Source organism: Hypanus sabinus, chromosome 28 (assembly GCF_030144855.1).
Source record: "Hypanus sabinus isolate sHypSab1 chromosome 28, sHypSab1.hap1, whole genome shotgun sequence".
NCBI classification, from domain to species: domain Eukaryota; kingdom Metazoa; phylum Chordata; class Chondrichthyes; order Myliobatiformes; family Dasyatidae; genus Hypanus; species Hypanus sabinus.
Genome location: NC_082733.1, coordinates 4311718 through 4326017, shown reverse-complemented (window position 1 = coordinate 4326017; position 14300 = coordinate 4311718).

The window sequence follows — 14300 nt, the reverse complement described above, 5'->3', positions numbered from 1 at the left end:
TAGAGAAGGTAATGCTACTGAAAGTAACTTCAGTAGCATAGGTAGGACACTCAAAAAATTGGTTGCAGACAACTCTAAATCATATGGTTAGTGTGCTAACAATGTTTACATCATGTTAGCGCATAGTATTTATCAGCACAATTGAACTGTACACTCCTTTGAGTTGAATGCATTACTTTCTATTCAATGCATTTTGTGATAGGTTTCTGTACATAACTACACAGACTGATGTGGAACTGTATAGATATTACATGTAGAGTGCTAGGTGGCATGGAATACTCCAATGCAAGTTGAATTCAGTAACCTACCTGGTATCATTTACAGTGCAACAGCCATTGATTTGGTTTAATTCTAGAAAGTCTAAAGTTCCAATGTGTAGAGAAGGTAACGTTACTGAAAGTAACTTCTGGAGCATAGGTAGCACACTCATAAAATTGGTTGCAGACAACTCTAAATCATATGGTTAGTGTGCTAACAATGTTTACATCATGTTAGCACATAGTATTTCTCAGCAAAATTGAACTGTAGACTCCTTTGAGTTGAATGCATTGCTTTCTAATCAAAGCATTTTGTGATAAGTTTCTGTACATAACTACTCAGACTGATGTGGAACTGTATAGATATTGCATGTGGAGTGCTAGGTGGCATGGAATACTCCAATGCAAGCTGAATTCAGTAACCTACCTGGTACCATTTACAGTGGAAAAGCCATTGACTTGGTTTAATTCTGTAAACTCTAAAGTTCAAATCAGTAGAGAAGGTAATGCTACTGAAAGTAACTTCAGTAGCATAGGTAGGACACTCAAAAAATTGGTTGCAGACAACTCTAAATCATATGTTTAGTGTGCTAACAATGTTTACATCCTGTGAGCACATAGTACTTATCAGCAAAATTGAACTGTACACTCCTTTGAGTTGAATGCATTACTTTCTATTCAATGCATTTTGTGATAGGTTTCTGTACATAACTACACAGACTGATGTGGAACTGTATAGATATTGCATGTAGAGTGCTAGGTGGCATGGAATACTCCAATGCAAGTTGAATTCAGTAACCTACCTGGTACCATTTACAGTGGAACAGCCATTGATTTGGTTTAATTCTAGAAAGACTAAAGTTCCAATGTGTAGAGAAGGTAACGTTACTGAAAGTAACTTCTGGAGCATAGTTAGCACACTCATAAAATTGGTTGCAGACAACTCTAAATCATATGGTTAGTGTGCTAACAATGTTTACATCATGTTAGTACATAGTAGTTCTCAGCAAAATTGAACTGTAGACTCCTTTGAGTTGAATGCATTACTTTCTATTCAATGCATTTTGTGATAAGTTTCTGTACATAACTACTCAGACTGATGTGGAACTGTATAGATATTGCATGTAGAGTGCTAGGTGGCATGGAATACTCCAATGCAAGCTGAATTCAGTAACCTACCTGGTACCATTTACAGTGGAACAGCCATTGACTTGGTTTAATTCTGTAAAGTCCAAAGTTCCAATGAGTAGAGAAGGTAATGCTACTGAAAGTAACTTCAGTAGCATAGGTAGCACACTCAAAAAATTGGTTGCAGACAACTCTAAATCATATGGTTAGTGGGCTAACAAAGTTTACATCCTGTTAGCACATAGTACTTATCAGCAAAATTTAACTGTACACTCCTTTGAGTTGAATGCATTACTTTCTATTCAATGCATTTTGTGATAGGTTTCTGTACATAACTACACAGACTGATGTGGAACTGTATAGATATTGCATGTAGAGTGCTAGGTGGCATGGAATACTCCAATGCAAGCTGAATTCAGTAACCTACCTGGTACCATTTACAGTGGAACAGCCATTGACTTGGTTTAATTCTGTAAAGTCTAAAGTTCCAATCAGTAGAGAAGGTAATGCTACTGAAAGTAACTTCAGTAGCATAGGTAGCACACTCAAAAAATTGGTTGCAGACAACTCTAAATCATATGGTTAGTGTGCTAACAATGTTTACATCATGTTAGCACATAGTACTTATCAGCAAATTTGAACTGTACACTCCTTTGAGTTGAATGCATTACTTTCTGTTCAATGCATTTTGTGATAGGTTTCTGTACATAACTACTCAGACTGATGTGGAACTGTATAGATATTGCATGTAGAGTGCTAGGTGGCATGGAATACTCCAATGCAGGTTGAATTCAGTAACCTACCTGGTACCATTTACAGTGGAACAGCCATTGACTTGGTTTAATTCTGTAAAGTCTAAAGTTCCAATCAGTAGAGAAGGTAATGCTACTGAAAGTAACTTCAGTAGCATAGGTAGCACACTCAAAAAATTGGTTGCAGACAACTCTAAATCATATGGTTAGTGTGCTAACAATGTTTACATCATGTTAGCACATAGTACTTATCAGCAAATTTGAACTGTACACTCCTTTGAGTTGAATGCATTACTTTCTGTTCAATGCATTTTGTGATAGGTTTCTGTACATAACTACTCAGACTGATGTGGAACTGTATAGATATTGCATGTAGAGTGCTAGGTGGCATGGAATACTCCAATGCAGGTTGAATTCAGTAACCTACCTGGTACCATTTACAGTGGAACAGCCATTGACTTGGTTTAATTCTAGAAAGACTAAAGTTCCAATGTGTAGAGAAGGTAACGTTACTGAAAGTAACTTCTGGAGCATAGGTAGCACACTCATAAAATTGGTTGCAGACAACTCTAAATCATATGGTTAGTGTGCTAACAATGTTTAAATCATGTTAGTACATAGTAGTTCTCAGCAAAATTGAACTGTAGACTCCTTTGAGTTGAATGCATTACTTTCTATTCAATGCATTTTGTGATAAGTTTCTGTACATAACTACTCAGACTGATGTGGAACTGTATAGGTATTGCATGTAGAGTGCTAGGTGGCATGGAATACTCCAATGCAAGCTGAATTCAGTAACCTACCTGGTACCATTTACAGTGGAACAGCCATTGACTTGGTTTAATTCTGTAAAGTCCAAAGTTCCAATGAGTAGAGAAGGTAATGCTACTGAAAGTAACTTCAGTAGAATAGGTAGCACACTCAAAAAATTGGTTGCAGACAACTCTAAATCATATGGTTAGTGTGCTAACAATGTTTACATCCTGTTAGCACATAGTACTTATCAGCAAAATTGAACTGTACACTCCTTTGAGTTGAATGCATTACTTTCTATTCAATGCATTTTGTGATAGTTTTCTGTACATAACTACACAGACTGATGTGGAACTGTATAGATATTGCATGTAGAGTGCTAGGTGGCATGGAATACTCCAATGCAAGTTGAATTCAGTAACCTACCTGGTACCATTTACAGTGGAACAGCCATTGACTTGGTTTAATTCTGTAAAGTCTAAAGTTCAAATCAGTAGAGAAGGTAATGCTACTGAAAGTAACTTCAGTAGCATAGGTAGCACACTCAAAAAATTGGTTGCAGACAACTCTAAATCATATGGTTAGTGTGCTAACAATGTTTACATCATGTTAGCACATAGTATTTATCAGCACAATTGAACTGTACACTCCTTTGAGTTGAATGCATTACTTTCTATTCAATGCATTTTGTGATAGGTTTCTGTACATAACTACACAGACTGATGTGGAACTGTATAGATATTGCATGTAGAGTGCTAGGTGGCATGGAATACTCCAATGCAAGTTGAATTCAGTAACCTACCTGGTACCATTTACAGTGGAACAGCCATTGATTTGGTTTAATTCTAGAAAGTCTAAAGTTCCAATGTGTAGAGAAGGTAATGCTACTGAAAGTAACTTCAGTAGCATAGGTAGCACACTCAAAAAATTGGTTGCAGACAACTCTAAATCATATGGTTAGTGTGCTAACAATGTTTACATCCTGTTAGCACATAGTACTTATCAGCAAAATTGAACTGTACACTCCTTTGAGTTGAATGCATTACTTTCTATTCAATGCATTTTGTGATAGGTTTCTGTACATAACTACACAGACTGATGTGGAACTGTATAGATATTGCATGTAGAGTGCTAGTTGGCATGGAATACTCCAATGCAAGTTGAATTCAGTAACCTACCTGGTACCATTTACAGTGGAACAGCCATTGATTTGGTTTAATTCTAGAAAGACTAAAGTTCCAATGTGTAGAGAAGGTAATGCTACTGAATGTAACTTCAGTAGCATAGGTAGCACACTCAAAAAATTGGTTGCAGACAACTCTAAATCATATGGTTAGTGTGCTAACAATGTTTACATCATGTTAGCACATAGTACTTATCAGCAAATTTGAACTGTACACTCCTTTGAGTTGAATGCATTACTTTCTATTCAATGCATTTTGTGATAGGTTTCTGTACATAACTACTCAGACTGATGTGGAACTGTATAGATATTGCATGTAGAGTGCTAGGTGGCATGGAATACTCCAATGCAAGTTGAATTCAGTAACCTACCTGGTACCATTTACAGTGGAACAGCCATTGACTTGGTTTAATTCTAGAAAGACTAAAGTTCCAATGTGTAGAGAAGGTAACGTTACTGAAAGTAACTTCTGGAGCATAGGTAGCACACTCATAAAATTGGTTGCAGACAACTCTAAATCATATGGTTAGTGTGCTAACAATGTTTACATCATGTTAGTACATAGTGGTTCTCAGCAAAATTGAACTGTACACTCCTTTGAGTTGAACGCATTACTTTCTATTCAATGCATTTTGTGATAAGTTTCTGTAGATAACTACTCAGACTGATGTGGAACTGTATAGATATTGCATGTAGAGTGCTAGGTGGCATGGAATACTCCAATGCAAGCTGAATTCAGTAACCTACCTGGTACCATTTACAGTGGAACAGCCATTGACTTGGTTTAATTCTGTAAAGTCTAAAGTTCCAATCAGTAGAGAAGGTAATGCTACTGAAAGTAACTTCAGTAGCATAGGTAGGACACTCAAAAAATTGGTTGCAGACAACTCTAAATCATATGGTTAGTGTGCCAACAATGTTTACATCATGTTAGCACATAGTATTTATCAGCACAATTGAACTGTACACTCCTTTGAGTTGAATGCATTACTTTCTATTCAATGCATTTTGTGATAGGTTTCTGTACATAACTACACAGACTGATGTGGAACTGTATAGATATTACATGTAGAGTGCTAGGTGGCATGGAATACTCCAATGCAAGTTGAATTCAGTAACCTACCTGGTACCATTTACAGTGGAACAGCCATTGACTTGGTTTAATTCTAGAAAGACTAAAGTTCCAATGTGTAGAGAAGGTAACGTTACTGAAAGTAACTTCTGGAGCATAGGTAGCACACTCATAAAATTGGTTGCAGACAACTCTAAATCATATGGTTAGTGTGCTAACAATGTTTACATCATGTTAGTACATAGTGGTTCTCAGCAAAATTGAACTGTACACTCCTTTGAGTTGAACGCATTACTTTCTATTCAATGCATTTTGTGATAGGTTTCTGTACATAACTACTCAGACTGATGTGGAACTGTATAGATATTGCATGTAGAGTGCTAGGTGGCATGGAATACTCCAATGCAAGTTGAATTCAGTAACCTACCTGGTACCATTTACAGTGGAACAGCCATTGACTTGGTTTAATTCTAGAAAGACTAAAGTTCCAATGTGTAGAGAAGGTAATGCTACTGAAAGTAACTTCAGTAGCATAGGTAGGACACTCAAAAAATTGGTTGCAGACAACTCTAAATCATATGGTTAGTGTGCTAACAATGTTTACATCATGTTAGCACATAGTATTTATCAGCACAATTGAACTGTACACTCCTTTGAGTTGAATGCATTACTTTCTATTCAATGCATTTTGTGATAGGTTTCTGTACAGAACTACACAGACTGATGTGGAACTGTATAGATATTACATGTAGAGTGCTAGGTGGCATGGAATACTCCAATGCAAGTTGAATTCAGTAACCTACCTGGTACCATTTACAGTGGAACAGCCATTGACTTGGTTTAATTCTAGAAAGACTAAAGTTCCAATGTGTAGAGAAGGTAACGTTACTGAAAGTAACTTCTGGAGCATAGGTAGCACACTCATAAAATTGGTTGCAGACAACTCTAAATCATATGGTTAGTGTGCTAACAATGTTTACATCATGTTAGTACATAGTGGTTCTCAGCAAAATTGAACTGTACACTCCTTTGAGTTGAACGCATTACTTTCTATTCAATGCATTTTGTGATAAGTTTCTGTAGATAACTACTCAGACTGATGTGGAACTGTATAGATATTGCATGTAGAGTGCTAGGTGGCATGGAATACTCCAATGCAAGCTGAATTCAGTAACCTACCTGGTACCATTTACAGTGGAACAGCCATTGACTTGGTTTAATTCTGTAAAGTCTAAAGTTCCAATCAGTAGAGAAGGTAATGCTACTGAAAGTAACTTCAGTAGCATAGGTAGGACACTCAAAAAATTGGTTGCAGACAACTCTAAATCATATGGTTAGTGTGCTAACAATGTTTACATCATGTTAGCACATAGTATTTATCAGCACAATTGAACTGTACACTCCTTTGAGTTGAATGCATTACTTTCTATTCAATGCATTTTGTGATAGGTTTCTGTACATAACTACACAGACTGATGTGGAACTGTATAGATATTACATGTAGAGTGCTAGGTGGCATGGAATACTCCAATGCAAGTTGAATTCAGTAACCTACCTGGTACCATTTACAGTGGAACAGCCATTGACTTGGTTTAATTCTAGAAAGACTAAAGTTCCAATGTGTAGAGAAGGTAACGTTACTGAAAGTAACTTCTGGAGCATAGGTAGCACACTCATAAAATTGGTTGCAGACAACTCTAAATCATATGGTTAGTGTGCTAACAATGTTTACATCATGTTAGTACATAGTGGTTCTCAGCAAAATTGAACTTTACACTCCTTTGAGTTGAACGCATTACTTTCTATTCAATGCATTTTGTGATAGGTTTCTGTACATAACTACTCAGACTGATGTGGAACTGTATAGATATTGCATGTAGAGTGCTAGGTGGCATGGAATACTCCAATGCAAGTTGAATTCAGTAACCTACCTGGTACCATTTACAGTGGAACAGCCATTGACTTGGTTTAATTCTGTAAAGTCTAAAGTTCCAATGAGTAGAGAAGGTAATGCTACTGAAAGTAACTTCGGGAGCATAGGTAGCACATTCATAAAATTGGTTGCAGACAACTCTAAATCATATGGTTAGTGTGCTAACAATGTTTACATCATGTTAGCACATAGTACTTCTCAGCAAAATTGAACTGTAGTCTCCTTTGAGTTGAATGCATTACTTTGTATTCAATGCATTCTGTGATAAATTTCTGTACATAACTACTCAGACTGATGTGGAACTGTATAGATATTGCATGTAGAGTGCTAGGTGGCATGGAATACTCCAATGCAAGTTGAATTCAGTAAACTACCTGGTACCATTTACAGTGGAACAGCCATTGACTTGGTTTAATTCTAGAAAGACTAAAGTTCCAATGTGTAGAGAAGGTAACGTTACTGAAAGTAACTTCTGGAGCATAGGTAGCACACTCATAAAATTGGTTGCAGACAACTCTAAATCATATGGTTAGTGTGCTAACAATGTTTACATCATGTTAGTACATAGTGGTTCTCAGCAAAATTGAACTGTACACTCCTTTGAGTTGAACGCATTACTTTCTATTCAATGCATTTTGTGATAGGTTTCTGTACATAACTACTCAGACTGATGTGGAACTGTATAGATATTGCATGTAGAGTGCTAGGTGGCATGGAATACTCCAATGCAAGTTGAATTCAGTAACCTACCTGGTACCATTTACAGTGGAACAGCCATTGACTTGGTTTAATTCTGTAAAGTCTAAAGTTCCAATCAGTAGAGAAGGTAATGCTACTGAAAGTAACTTCAGTAGCATAGGTAGGACACTCAAAAAATTGGTTGCAGACAACTCTAAATCATATGGTTAGTGTGCTAACAATGTTTACATCATGTTAGCACATAGTATTTATCAGCACAATTGAACTGTACACTCCTTTGAGTTGAATGCATTACTTTCTATTCAATGCATTTTGTGATAGGTTTCTGTACATAACTACACAGACTGATGTGGAACTGTATAGATATTACATGTAGAGTGCTAGGTGGCATGGAATACTCCAATGCAAGTTGAATTCAGTAACCTACCTGGTACCATTTACAGTGGAACAGCCATTGACTTGGTTTAATTCTAGAAAGACTAAAGTTCCAATGTGTAGAGAAGGTAACGTTACTGAAAGTAACTTCTGGAGCATAGGTAGCACATTCATAAAATTGGTTGCAGACAACTCTAAATCATATGGTTAGTGTGCTAACAATGTTTACATCATGTTAGTACATAGTGGTTCTCAGCAAAATTGAACTGTACACTCCTTTGAGTTGAACGCATTACTTTCTATTCAATGCATTTTGTGATAGGTTTCTGTACATAACTACTCAGACTGATGTGGAACTGTATAGATATTGCATGTAGAGTGCTAGGTGGCATGGAATACTCCAATGCAAGTTGAATTCAGTAACCTACCTGGTACCATTTACAGTGGAACAGCCATTGACTTGGTTTAATTCTAGAAAGACTAAAGTTCCAATGTGTAGAGAAGGTAATGCTACTGAAAGTAACTTCAGTAGCATAGGTAGGACACTCAAAAAATTGGTTGCAGACAACTCTAAATCATATGGTTAGTGTGCTAACAATGTTTACATCATGTTAGCACATAGTATTTATCAGCACAATTGAACTGTACACTCCTTTGAGTTGAATGCATTACTTTCTATTCAATGCATTTTGTGATAGGTTTCTGTACAGAACTACACAGACTGATGTGGAACTGTATAGATATTACATGTAGAGTGCTAGGTGGCATGGAATACTCCAATGCAAGTTGAATTCAGTAACCTACCTGGTATCATTTACAGTGGAACAGCCATTGATTTGGTTTAATTCTAGAAAGTCTAAAGTTCCAATGTGTAGAGAAGGTAACGTTACTGAAAGTAACTTCTGGAGCATAGGTAGCACACTCATAAAATTGGTTGCAGACAACTCTAAATCATATGGTTAGTGTGCTAACAATGTTTACATCATGTTAGCACATAGTATTTCTCAGCAAAATTGAACTGTAGACTCCTTTGAGTTGAATGCATTGCTTTCTAATCAAAGCATTTTGTGATAAGTTTCTGTACATAACTACTCAGACTGATGTGGAACTGTATAGATATTGCATGTGGAGTGCTAGGTGGCATGGAATACTCCAATGCAAGCTGAATTCAGTAACCTACCTGGTACCATTTACAGTGGAACAGCCATTGACTTGGTTTAATTCTGTAAAGTCTAAAGTTCCAATGAGTAGAGAAGGTAATGCTACTGAAAGTAACTTCGGGAGCATAGGTAGCACATTCATAAAATTGGTTGCAGACAACTCTAAATCATATGGTTAGTGTGCTAACAATGTTTACATCATGTTAGCACATAGTACTTCTCAGCAAAATTGAACTGTAGTCTCCTTTGAGTTGAATGCATTACTTTGTATTCAATGCATTTTGTGATAAATTTCTGTACATAACTACTCAGACTGATGTGGAACTGTATAGATATTGCATGTAGAGTGCTAGGTGGCATGGAATACTCCAATGCAAGTTGAATTCAGTAAACTACCTGGTACCATTTACAGTGGAACAGCCATTGACTTGGTTTAATTCTAGAAAGACTAAAGTTCCAATGTGTAGAGAAGGTAACGTTACTGAAAGTAACTTCTGGAGCATAGGTAGCACACTCATAAAATTGGTTGCAGACAACTCCAAATCATATGGTTAGTGTGCTAACAATGTTTACATCATGTTAGTACATAGTAGTTCTCAGCAAAATTGAACTGTACACTCCTTTGAGTTGAACGCATTACTTTCTATTCAATGCATTTTGTGATAAGTTTCTGTAGATAACTACTCAGACTGATGTGGAACTGTATTGATATTGCATGTGGAGTGCTAGTTGGCATGGAATACTCCAATGCAAGCTGAATTCAGTAACCTACCTGGTACCATTTACAGTGGAACAGCCATTGACTTGGTTTAATTCTGTAAAGTCTAAAGTTCCAATGAGTAGAGAAGGTAATGCTACTGAAAGTAACTTCAGTAGCATAGGTAGGACACTCAAAAAATTGGTTGCAGACAACTCTAAATCATATGGTTAGTGTGCTAACAATGTTTACATCATGTTAGCACATAGTATTTATCAGCACAATTGAACTTTACACTCCTTTGAGTTGAATGCATTACTTTCTATTCAATGCATTTTGTGATAGGTTTTTGTACATAAGTACACAGACTGATGTGGAACTGTATAGATATTGCATGTAGAGTGCTAGGTGGCATGGAATACTCCAATGCAAGTTGAATTCAGTAACCTACCTGGTACCATTTACAGTGGAACAGCCATTGATTTGGTTTAATTCTAGAAAGTCTAAAGTTCCAATGTGTAGAGAAGGTAACGTTACTGAAAGTAACTTCTGGAGCATAGGTAGCACACTCTTAAAATTGGTTGCAGACAACGCTAAATCATATGGTTAGTGTGCTAACAATGTTTACATCATGTTAGCACATAGTATTTCTCAGCAAAATTGAAGTGTAGACTCCTTTGAGTTGAATGCATTACTTTCTAATCAAAGCATTTTGTGATAAGTTTCTGTACATAACTATTCAGACTGATGTGGAACTGTATAGATATTGCATGTGGAATGCTAGGTGGCATGGAATACTCCAATGCAAGCTGAATTCAGTAACCTACCTGGTACCATTTACAGTGGAACAGCCATTGACTTGGTTTAATTCTGTAAAGTCTAAAGTTCCAATGAGTAGAGAAGGTAATGCTACTGAATGTAAGTTCTGGAGCATAGGTAGCACATTCATAAAATTGGTTGCAGACAACTCTAAATCATATGGTTAGTGTGCTAACAATGTTTACATCATGTTAGCACATAGTAGTTCTCAGCAAAATTGAACTGTAGTCTCCTTTGAGTTGAATGCATTACTTTCTGTTCAATGCATTTTGTGATAAATTTCTGTACATAACTACTCAGACTGATGTGGAACTGTATAGATATTGCATGTAGAGTGCTAGGTGGCATGGAATACTCCAATGCAAGTTGATTTCAGTAACCTACCTGGTACCATTTACAGTGGAACAGCCATTGACTTGGTTTAATTCTGTAAAGTCCAAAGTTCCAATGAGTCGAGAAGGTAATGCTACTGAAAGTAACTTCAGTAGCTTAGGTAGCACACTCAAAAAATTGGTTACAGACAACTCTAAATCATATGGTTAGTGTGCTAACAATGTTTACATCATGTTAGCACATAGTACTTATCAGCAAAATTGAACTGTACACTCCTTTGAGTTGAATGCATTACTTTGTATTCAATGCATTTTGTGATAAGTTTCTGTAAATAACTACTCAGACTGATGTGGAACTGTATAGATATTGCATGTAGAGTGCTAGGTGGCATGGAATACTCCAATGCAAGTTGAATTCAGTAACCTACCTGGTACCATTTACAGTGGAACAGCCATTGACTTGGTTTAATTCTGTAAAGTCTAAAGTTCCAATGAGTGGAGAAGGTAATGCAACTGAAAGTAACTTCAGTAGCATAGGTAGGACACTCAAAAAATTGGTTGCAGACAACTCTAAATCATATGGTTAGTGTGCTAACAATGTTTACATCATGTTAGCACATACTACTTATCAGCAAAATTGAACTGTACACTCCTTTGAGTTGAATGCATTACTTTCTATTCAATGCATTTTGTGATAAGTTTCTGTACATAACTACTCAGACTGATGTGGAACTGTATAGATATTGCATGTAGAGTGCTAGGTGGCATGGAATACTCCAATGCAAGCTGAATTCAGTAACCTACCTGGTACCATTTACAGTGGAACAGCCATTGACTTGGTTTAATTCTGTAAAGTCTAAAGTTCCAATGAGTAGAGAAGGTAATGCTACTGAATGTAAGTTCTGGAGCATAGGTAGCACATTCATAAAATTGGTTGCAGACAACTCTAAATCATATGGTTAGTGTGCTAACAATGTTTACATCATGTTAGCACATAGTAGTTCTCAGCAAAATTGAAATGTAGTCTCCTTTGAGTTGAATGCATTACTTTCTGTTCAATGCATTTTGTGATAAATTTCTGTACATAACTACTCAGACTGATGTGGAACTGTATAGATATTGCATGTAGAGTGCTAGGTGGCATGGAATACTCCAATGCAAGTTGATTTCAGTAACCTACCTGGTACCATTTACAGTGGAACAGCCATTGACTTGGTTTAATTCTGTAAAGTCCAAAGTTCCAATGAGTAGAGAAGGTAATGCTACTGAAAGTAACTTCAGTAGCATAGGTAGCACACTTAAAAAAATTGGTTGCAGACAACTCTAAATCATATGGTTAGTGTGCTAACAATGTTTACATCATGTTAGCACATAGTACTTATCAGCAAAATTGAACTGTACACTCCTTTGAGTTGAATGCATTACTTTGTATTCAATGCATTTTGTGATAAGTTTCTGTACATAACTACTCAGACTGATGTGGAACTGCATAGATATTGCATGTAGAGTGCTAGGTGCCATGGAATACTCCAATGCAAGCTGAATTCAGTAACCTACCTGGTACCATTTACAGTGGAACACCCATTGACTTGGTTTAATTCTGTAAAGTCTAAAGTTCCAATGAGTAGAGAAGGTAATGCAACTGAAAGTAACTTCAGTAGCATAGGTAGCACACTCAAAAAATTGGTTGCAGACAACTCTAAATCATATGGTTAGTGTGCTAACAATGTTTACATCATGTTAGCACATAGTATTTATCAGCACAATTCAAATGTACACTCCTTTGAGATGAATGCATTACTTTCTATTCAATGCATTTTGTGATAGGTTTCTGTACATAACTACACAGACTGATGTGGAACTGTATAGATATTGCATGTAGAGTGCTAGGTGGCATGGAACACTCCAATGCAAGTTGAATTCAGTAACCTACCTGGTACCATTTACAGTGGAACAGCCATTGATTTGGTTTAATTCTAGAAAGACTAAACTTCCAATGTGTAGAGAAGGTAACGTTACTGAAAGTAACTTCTGGAGCATAGGTAGCAGACTCATAAAATTGGTTGCAGACAACTCTAAATCATATGGTTAGTTTGCTAACAATGTTTACATCATGTTAGCACATACTACTTATCAGCAAAATTGAACTGTAGACTCCTTTGAGTTGAATGCATTACTTTCTAATCAAAGCATTTTGTGATAAGTTTCTGTACATAACTACTCAGACTGATGTGGAACTGTATAGATATTGCATGTAGAGTGCTAGGTGGCATGGAATACTCCAATGCAAGCTGAATTCAGTAACCTACCTGGTACCATTTACAGTGGAACAGCCATTGACTTGGTTTAATTCTGTAAAGTCTAAAGTTCCAATGAGTAGAGAAGGTAATGCTACTGAAAGTAACTTCTGGAGCATAGGTAGCACATTCATAAAATTGGTTGCAGACAACTCTAAATCATATGGTTAGTGTGCTAACAATGTTTACATCATGTTAGCACATAGTAGTTCTCAGCAAAATTGAACTGTAGACTCCTTTGAGTTGAATGCATTACTTTCTATTCAATGCATTTTGTGATAAATTTCTGTACATAACTACTCAGACTGATGTGGAACTGTATAGATATTGCATGTAGAGTGCGAGGTGGCATGGAATACTCCAATGCAAGTTGAATTCAGTAACCTACCTGGTACCATTTACAGTGGAACAGCCATTGACTTGGTTTAATTCTGTAAAGTCCAAAGTTCCAATGAGTAGAGAAGGTAATGCTACTGAAAGTAACTTCAGTAGCATAGGTAGCACACTCAAACAATTGGTTGCAGACAACTCTAAATCATATGGTTAGTGTGCTAACAATGTTTACATCCTGTTAGCACATAGTACTTATCAGCAAAATTGAACTGTACACTCCTTTGAGTTGAATGCATTACTTTCTATTCAATGTATTTTGTGATAGGTTTCTGTACATAACTACACAGACTGATGTGGAACTGTATAGATATTGCATGTAGAGTGCTAGGTGGCATGGAATACTCCAATGCAAGCTGAATTCAGTAACCTACCTGGTACCATTTACAGTGGAACAGCCATTGACTTGGTTTAATTCTGTAAAGTCTAAAGTTCCAATGAGTAGAGAAGGTA